The sequence below is a fragment of the Molossus molossus genome, unplaced genomic scaffold (assembly GCF_014108415.1).
Source record: "Molossus molossus isolate mMolMol1 unplaced genomic scaffold, mMolMol1.p scaffold_m16_p_19, whole genome shotgun sequence".
NCBI classification, from domain to species: domain Eukaryota; kingdom Metazoa; phylum Chordata; class Mammalia; order Chiroptera; family Molossidae; genus Molossus; species Molossus molossus.
Window position 1 is genome coordinate 22560794 of NW_023425354.1, and position 9366 is coordinate 22570159.

The following is a 9366-nucleotide window of genomic DNA, read 5'->3' on the forward strand; positions in this document are numbered from 1 at the left end:
TGGATCTGAATCTTTTAATGACCGTGTGCTGGAATAAAATGGAATCTGTACATAATCAGACTCAGTCTGAAAATAACATTCTTTTGCTGTCCCCTCTTCCCACCAGAAATTTTGCCAAGAATGTATAAAGGGTAGGCTAGAAAGCGGATAGCTTTTTGCACAGGCTTGCACATTTTCACATTATTTTGATTATGACTCTTCTGTATTTGAATTACATGATGAACCAAAACAATCTGACAATGTGGCCCAGTTCCACTCCCATTTCAAATACTGTGGCCATCAAAGGCATTGATTTCTGATAGATGTTGCAGGAAGTTGGAGGTTGGGCTCATGGCGTGAACTCAGTATAGTTAAAACTGCAGCTCAGCTCAAACTGAACTCAACTCTTGGAGTAATGTGCATGTTTAATCGTCCACCATAACCTTCAGACATAGGAAAAGACTTTCATTTTCTGAGTAGAAAACAATGTTATATTTCAGTCTTCACTGTCTTTTTATACACAATGTCCAGAATACAATAAAAATTACAAGATATATGAAGAAATAAGCCTGGGCCTGAACCTCACCTAAATATGCTGGGTCAGAATATGCTAAAGTGGAGGAGGTTGCATGCGACAGAAAAGAAGGAACATAACATAGAGAAAGAACCAAGACTGTTCTTTGTTATAAATGCTTGGGAGGTGAACTGATTTAAGGAAGGAAGTGAGAAGCATCGCATGTTGCATAAGAGAAGAAGCAGGGTGTGAATTAAGATAAAACCATATTGGTTTATTTGTTCCTTGCAAAATAGTCTCCTCTTTTGCCAACCAGAAGTAGAATTTGTTAAAACTGCTCTTAATTCAGCCCTGGCCTGTTTGGCTCAGTGGTTAGAGCATCGGCCTGCGGTCTGGAGAGACCCGGGTTCGGTTCCCGCTAAGGGCATGTACCTCGGTTGCAGTTTGTCCCCGGCCCTGGTTGGTCGTGTGGGTGGCAGCCACTCGATGTGTCCCTTTCACGTCGATGTTTCTCTCTCTCTGTTCCTCTCTCTCCCTCCCACTCTACCTGAACAAAAAATGGAAAAATGTCCTCGGGTGAGGATAAAAAACAAAACAAAAAAAAAACTGGTCTTAATTCATGGGGGTTCTAATTTGCTCTTGCAAGTTTGCAAGAATGACTTGATATTTCAATTGCTTTCTTTCTTCATTTTTTAAAAATCCTCACTCAAGGATATTTTTCCATGTATCCTCAGATAGGGTGGGAGGATGAGAGAGACACACACACACACACACACACACAGAGAGAGAGAGAGAGAGAGAGAGAAACATCAATGTGAGAGAGACATATTGACTGATTGCCTCCTGCATGACCCCAACCAGGGCCGCGATGAACCGCAACTGAGGTACGTGCCCTTGGCCAGAATTGAACCCACGACTCATTGGTCTGAGGGTTGAAGCTCTAACTGCTGAGCCAAACTGGCCAGGGCTCAAATGTTGCTTTTCTTAAAGTGCCTTACTTCTAAACTGGGTTAGGCCATCTCTAACTGCCCTTATAGTTGCAAGATGAGTAATTTCTAATTAAAAAAGGAGAAACAACAAGTTATTCCTTGTGGCTAATTGTACTTTATCAAACTATTAATTTTATCAGAAAGCTAGTGTGGTAGGCTGCAAGGAATGGAGAATTAAGCAGATGATTGTCGATAAATTGGGAGAAAAAAATTCTATTAGGAAAAACAATGACTATGTCCTTTATTATTGTATTTAAACAGATGTTCTGCCTAATCTGCATTCACTTTACTTAGTACCTTATCTTTTACCTTTGTTTTGAAGGTATTCATGGAAGAGAATGTCAGTGTTTATCTCCCTGCTGTGCATCCATCTGTCTCAGCAGCACATGGATACACACAAATTATATTTCCTTTGTATGACTTTGAATGGCAGAAGCATAACCAAGACCTCATAGACATAGAATAATCAGATATTATCTACTTGGTCCCAGAATAAACTATAAGATCACTTTACATCTGGATAGTGTATGCTAGGAACAGGTGCTCTCAAACTCGAAATTAGGATTTCTAAACAGTTTTTTGTTTGCTGGCACATTTGGCCATTTTGTTATTAATTTCCTCTGCCTGGACAGGTGGGCTGTGGTAGGAAGAGCCACAGTAATTATTTGTGATATGGGTCGGTTGTGTTAACTGTTCAGTCAGATGTTTACAGTCTCAGATGACCCTTCATGATTGGGGGTTAAAAGCTTAACCTGAAAAAGATGCCTATGCGGCATTTGTTTCATTGTTCAAATAGCTTGATAATTTTCCCGGTGGATAGGGATCTGAAGCAAATGAAATTGTCTCCGATAAGCTGTATTTCCCATAGCTCTTAAATAAGAATGTATTGCTTTCCCATAGTAGGCTTTAGATACCAGTTTCTTAGTTGAAATAGGGAGGAGACATTGCAGCTGTAGATTGTTTAAACCAGAGATATTAAAAAGTCAAGGGTCTGCCCCTGAGTCATAGGTGATACCTAGTGGCTCTGACCAAGGAAATATATTAACATTTTGGCAATATTTCCAAGATGATCTAATGTTATAGTTCATTGAATAAAAGAATTTAAGTTCTTAACTCATACCTGATCTCTGACAGGTATGTTCAGTGTATAGACTTCCTCCATTAGAAAAGGTAAAAAAAAATCCTTGGTTAGCACTAATTAAAATCATTTTTACATACTTTGGGCACAGTCCTCCTGAAGACTGATTTGTTTGATAAAAGCGGTGCAATGAAATAAATCTCTCATGGCTTCCTCATACATCTGTCTCTGTAAAACCTAGCACAGACTGTAAAGGGGTGTATTTATTGTCTACTGGTGCATGAAACGTTATACATGACTCAGTGGCTCAAAAACATTGAGCATATGGTCTCCCGGATTCGGGGTCAGGAATGGTTTAGATGAGTGGTTATAGCTCATGGTCTCTCATAAGCTTCACTCAAGATGTTGGCTGGGACTTCTGTCATCTGAAGGCATGACTGGCGCTGCAAGGCTCACTTCTAGATAGAAAGTTTAGAACTGAAGTATGTAATACATGAAATAGAAACTCACCGAATGGGTTCAATGCCAGGCTGAAGAGGACAGAGGTCGGCAGAATTGGTTACAAATATTTCAAGGTGCTCAAATGGTACAAATTTCTAGCAATAAAACAATCAGTTTCCGAGGATGTAATGTGACCATAGTTACTGATACTGCATTGTATATTTGAAAGTTGCTAAGAATTTATCTTGAGTTCTCATAAGAAAAAGAATTGTAACTATGTAGTGAGGGATGTTAATGAGATTTACTAAGGTGATAATTTCACAATATATCTAAATATCAAGTCATTATGTTGTACACCTGGAACTAATATAATCTAATGATATATGTCAATTATATCTCACTGACCCAATTATATGCTATCTTTAAGAAACTGGTATCAATGACAACTAACTCTCTCCCAAAATGATAAGATTTACACTGATTCCTTCTCCCTCCCCAAAAAGAAATTGACTTCAAATATAATTATGTATGTAGTTTGAACTTTAAAAAATGAAAAAAATGTATGATGCAAACAAGAATCAAAAGAAAGGTGAAATAGCTATACTAATATACTACAAAGTAGATGTCCAAATGGAGAAAATTACTAGGACAAAGAGGTACATCAGATAACGATAAAAGAGTAATTGAACAACAGGATGTAACCATCTAAAATGTATACCAAACCACAGAGCTTCAAATTCATGAAGCCAAAATGACAGAACAGAAGAACAGACAAATCTGCAATTAGAGTTAGATATTTCAACATCCTTTTGTTAATAATTGTAAGGACCAATAGACAGAAAATCAGCAAGTATATAGAAGAAAATCAGCAAGTATATAGAACTCGACACTGGTGTACTTGAGTGACTGTACTAAAATGGGCTTCTTATAGACAATATAGAGTTGATCTTTTTTTCAGCCTGACAATCTCTGTCTTTTAATTGGTATGTTTAGACCATTTACACGTAAAGAAGTTATTAATATATTTGAATTAATAGCCAACATATTTTTAAGAGTGTTGCATCGATTGTGTTTATTTTGTTTGTTTGTTTGTTTCTGCTTTCTCCTGATGTCACTGGTTTTAATTGAACACTTTACAATTTCATTTTATCTTTTCCTTTAGTGTATCAACTGTACTTCTTTTAGAAAAATTTTCTGGTTGTTCTAAAGGGTACAATATACATTTTTAATGAACCTAAATTCACTTTGAAATAACACTATGTTACTCCTCTCTTTTGCACATCGTAAACCGAAGAGCAAGTGTGACCGATGGCACTTTTCACGAAGAGATCATCTTTCTTCCGCCTCACTGCACTCTGCCTGGATTTGGGAGACTGTCCATTTGGAGTTGTCCTTCACTTGGTTTCTTCACTGCGTTCTGCGCTCTTCAAGCATTTTCAAATTTGTTCCTGTTTCTCTCATTTGTTTTGTTTTGGTTGTCCTTGGTTTACTAATAATATTACGGCGCAGCAGAAAGAGTCCATCAGCTCCACATGGTGTTTGGAAATTGATCCCAGCTGTAGGCTGAGTGACCTGCAGGTTGGGCAGACTGCCACAGTCCAAGAGCTTCAGCTTGTCCATTGCATCAGGATCGTCCTCGGTGGTCTCCTGACCCAGGGCTGAGACCTAGGGAACATGGTTCTCTCTCTCCTCTCTCTCCTCCTCCTGCAGCCGGATGGGGATGCCTCTCACGGGGCCTCTCTGAATCCGCGTCGTCGGAGGTGGGCCATAGCCCCTGCCGTGGGGAGCTCCTCGCTGGGGATCGTGGCCCTCTCCTCGCACACGTGCGTGATGGTGTGGAAGCCACTGCCCAGGCGCGTGTAGTGTCTGGATGAGGACGCCTTCTTCACGGTCCTGCTGCGTACACAGCCCGTCTTGGTAGGTCCCTCGTGCTGCTTCTGATTCTTAAAAGTAACAAGTCTCTTTCCCCAAACATTTTCAAAGCAACATTTTAAACGATTAGGATAAGGCCTGGGGGGAGCTTCTGAGGGCCTGGCTGTGTTCTCTCCCTGAGCTGGGTGAGGTTTACACAGGTGTGTTACGTTGTCAGGATTCGTTTGTGATCTGTGCATTTTTCCAGAGGAATGTCACGTTGCAATTTTAAAATGTTATAAAGTGAAAAGACAATGGAAAATATCATCAGATTTTTAAGATGGACATTTACACTACTTCTTCCACACCTAGGCGGACCGTAATGGGATATGGAACAATCAAGTGTTGACTAGTTGCCTGGACAAATACTTCTCAGTGTAAAAGGGCACGGGTCTCTAAAAGTACCTTGTGTTGGAACTACTCATGGATCCCTCAGACATCTTGCAGGTGAAGTCTGTTTTCCAGACTCTGCCAGCTCGCTCTCCTCCAGGCTGGGGGGCTTTACCTTGCTTCCTGGTGGCTGTCATTGCCTCTAGAACTAGTTCCGTAGCGGGAGGGAGTCAGGGAGCTTTGCCCTGACATCTGGGGACTCAGAATCTCCTTCCAGCTGTTATTCTGGCTCTGCTCCCGTGTCCCCGTTCTGAAAACGTTACTTCTGTCTTCTTTACTGGGCCCAAGTCTCGACTCTGTGACCTGCCACTTACTTTATTCTCTGTAGGAGGGTAACCCCGCCTTTCTCTGCTCCGTTTCGCCCGGACTCCCCAGCTACTGGCATTACGTGTCTAAACCCTGGTCTGGTGCCTGAGCTCTTGCTACCACCTCACAAGCCCTCTTGATCCACCTGAGCTACGGGGCCAAGGGACAGGTTACCAGACTCCAGGACGAAACTCTGGCAGGGCCAGACACCTCTCTTGCCCCAGGTACTTTAAGCCAAGATGGGAACCATAGTGTCTAACTTCCAGGCTAATATTTTTGTACTGTACTGCAGAATATTTATTTCAGCTTCTGATGACACCTACCATTTTTTTCTTTTAATTGATATTTCCAGTAACAATGGAAAACAAATTGGAAGATAAAGGCAGATGTGTTTCAGAACCATTATAGTAGAAATTTTTGCTCAGTTTTAATGCATAGTGGCTTTATTTTTTTATTTTTTGGTACGTGCCTCTAGTGGGAACCTAACCCAGGACTCTCTCGTCCAAGGACCGATGCTCCAACTGCTGAACCAAACCAGCCAGGGTCAGAGTGGCTTTTGTAGGTGGGTAGAACGGTCAGAGATGAGGAAATTACTTTGGATCTGTAACACGCGTGGTCTGCAGATTGCCCCAAACTCATCCTTTTCCACCAAGTTTCCACTGCAGTGGTTCTGAAACGGAGCCGCTGCCCAGCTCAGGCCCTGCACAGTCACCGCCTCCCAAGAGGTCTGCATAATTTGATGAGGATTTATTAAAACAAAGGACTTGAAATTATTATGGAGCTACACCATATGTTAGCCCATATTTGTGAAATGTGCTTCTTCTGGTGTTTCATTTATGCACATTTTTTTTTTCTGAAATAGATGAGATTTTATAGATTTCAATATACCCTTTACTCTGGACCTTTAAATAAAAATAAAAAATAAATTAAATGCTTGTGTATCTCCACATTTTGCTGTACTTAAGTTTGAAATACCGAATTGCCATTCAGAGACTGATGCTTTCTATTTAGACCCCAAACACGTGGGGACCTAAGCAGACAGACGTAGAGATCAAAACGCAGCCCCAGAATGAAAAGAGCAGGGTAGTGGAATGAAATCGGGGAGAAGTCCGTCTGGCTGTCCAGCACAGCGTGCCCGGGACTCCTCTCCGGTGCATGAATCACCTGAGTGGAAATGTGAACACTAATTGCTGATTTCCTGCCAGTCTTCTTGATTCCTTCGGGCCTTGGAAGAAAATAAAACTGGTACATGCCTCTCAGGAGCAAAATCCATCTGGTGTGCGGCAAACGGCATTCTCTCGGCAGGCCTGGGCGATTTTCAACTACAGCTGCTGGAGAACTTGGGTCACATACTTCCAACCAGACCCCGCAGGAAAGGGGCATGTCCTGCCCATCAATTTCTTGTCATCTTTTCTTGTTGAGCTCGCGCCGAGCGCCCCCAGGCTTGCGCTGGCCACATGGATCTCACCCTGCAGTAGGTAATTAAGAGATGACTGCACACTGGATAATCTTCAGACTAGATCATTGTTCAGTCCCATGAAGAAAAACCCAACAGTTGTGTGTGCACTGGTTTGGTTTGTAAAGAATGTCAGATCTTCACCCGGCCAGTGTGGCTCAGTGGTTGAGCATTGACCTGTGCACTAAAAGGTCGCCAGTTCGATTCCTGGTCAGGGCACATGCCCAGGTAGTGGGCCTGATCCCCAGTGGGGTCATGCAGGAGGCGGCCAATTGATGTTCTCTCTCATTGATGTTTCTAGTTCTCTCTCCCTCTCCCTTTCTCTCTCTCAAATCAATAAAGAAAAAAAAAAAGTCAGATCTTCAAAGAAATAGATCAGCATTGATCAGAATCAGTCGGGGAGTTTCTTTGACATATGAGTGGTCCACCCCAGTCTCTGGGTGAGAATCCCTGGAGCTGGGGGGCCAAGAGGCACGGGGCGAAGATCCTCTTTGGGCAAAGGGTAGCAGAAACACACAAAGCCTCATCGTCACCATCTGGTTCTCGTGCTCATCACGTTTGTCTCGTGTTTTGTCGTTTCCTCTGACATCCACATCTAGAGTTTCATTGGATCCTTTCAACAGTTGTAGAAAGCAGGGAGGACAGATGCTCAATAATTGTATTAATCTTCTTTCTGGTCCACTTAAACTCGGTTTCACCCTTTTGGTCTACCCTCCACGGTTCAGTAAGAGAAATCTTTTTAACGTGTACATGTCATCAGCTCTATTTCTGTTCAATTGTTTCTTTAAGTGACTCCTCATTACCTTGAGCATACATTTCACCTTCTTCATAGGACACGGGATGTCAGTGGTGATGTGGTCTCTGGGAACCTGCCTGGCCCTGTCTCCCACGCTCGCCTCATGGATGAAGCTTCGGCAACATCGACTGCTCCATTCGCCCCATACAGTCCATCGCGCAAACTCAAGCTGCATCTCCCTCCAGCCGCAGGCCTGGTGAATCCTTACTCATTCCGTTATGTCTTTGCTTCATGCACATCTTGATTCCAGCCGACAGGTTTAGGAGTTTCTTTTATTTGTATGTATTTCCCATTTTAGTACTTGACACACTGTAACATTAGCTTTTAAATGTATGTTTCTGTACTCGAATGCAATTTCTTTTAGGGCAGAACCTTTGCCTTTTAATCCTTGTGTTCCTAAGGCTGAGAACAGAGCCTGGAATATGACTGGATGGATGGATGAGTAAAGGAATTTCTATTCCAGGTGCCATCTGGCCACAGTGGCGGGCTCCGTGGGGGCTTTACCCAGCTCCTGCCAAGGTGATGAGTCCCATGCAGGCACATCTGGATAGCACTTCCCCTAGGGCCCCCTTGTTCCTGCTGACTGTTGCGCAGTCGGGCCTGCTCCCACCACACGTATGTAACCCAGCAGTGTGGGGAGGCTGATCTGCACGGAGGGGGATGGGAGCAGGTGGATAAAGGCTGCGAGCACAGTCTCGAGATTCAGGATTTCTTATGAGCACTTGGAAGATGGTCCCGACAGACTGAGGAAGCCCTTGCACTTGATAATCAGTGGTCAACTCGGAAATCCCTCCTACTATTTATTCTCTCTCCTGTTTTCAAACCCTGTCATCTCGCTCCTGCTTCCCCAATTAAAGAGTTCGTATCCCAATCAGAGAGCGAAACACAAGCTGTTGACGCACACTTCCTCCCTGACGACCCGTCTCAGACAGCTGTACACCCACTGATTGGCAAGGGAAAAAAACCCCAAAACGTAGTTGGTACTTCCTAATTGTGTGTTAAAAGAATGGACCAAATGTAAGAGGCATTTGCAATCAAGCACTGATATATATATATTTTTTAATCCTCACTCGAGGACATTTTTCCTTTTTTTTTGTTAGATAGAGTGGGAGGGAGAGAGAGAGAAACATCGATGTGAAAGGGACACATCGAGTGGCTCCACCCGCACGACCCAACCAGGGCCGGGGACAAACTGCAACGGAGGTACGTGCCCTTAGCGGGAACCGAACCCAGGTCTCTCCGGACTGCAGGCCGACGCTCTAACCGCTGAGCCAAACTGGCCAGGGCACAAGCACTGATATTTTAAACAATGTGCTTCTTGCTCCTCGATTTGCAAGACCAACATTCATTCAGAAAGCCGGTCCGTAATGCCCCTGGGAAAGCAAGGCATGAACTTTACCCTGCAACTCGAGCAGTGCCCAGCATAGCGAACAACGGGTAGTTTTTGTGAAGTAACACCTCCAATGGAGCACTTAGGTGCCGTCATTTTTTTATCTTGGTTTTTGT

The 9366-nt window shown here is 43.2% G+C and overlaps 1 pseudogene; it reads right to left on the minus strand.

Moving 5' to 3' along the window:
• Positions 1–4299: 4299 nt before the first annotated feature.
• On the minus strand, positions 4300–5112 carry LOC118634081 (annotated as a pseudogene).
• Positions 5113–9366: the final 4254 nt, after the last annotated feature.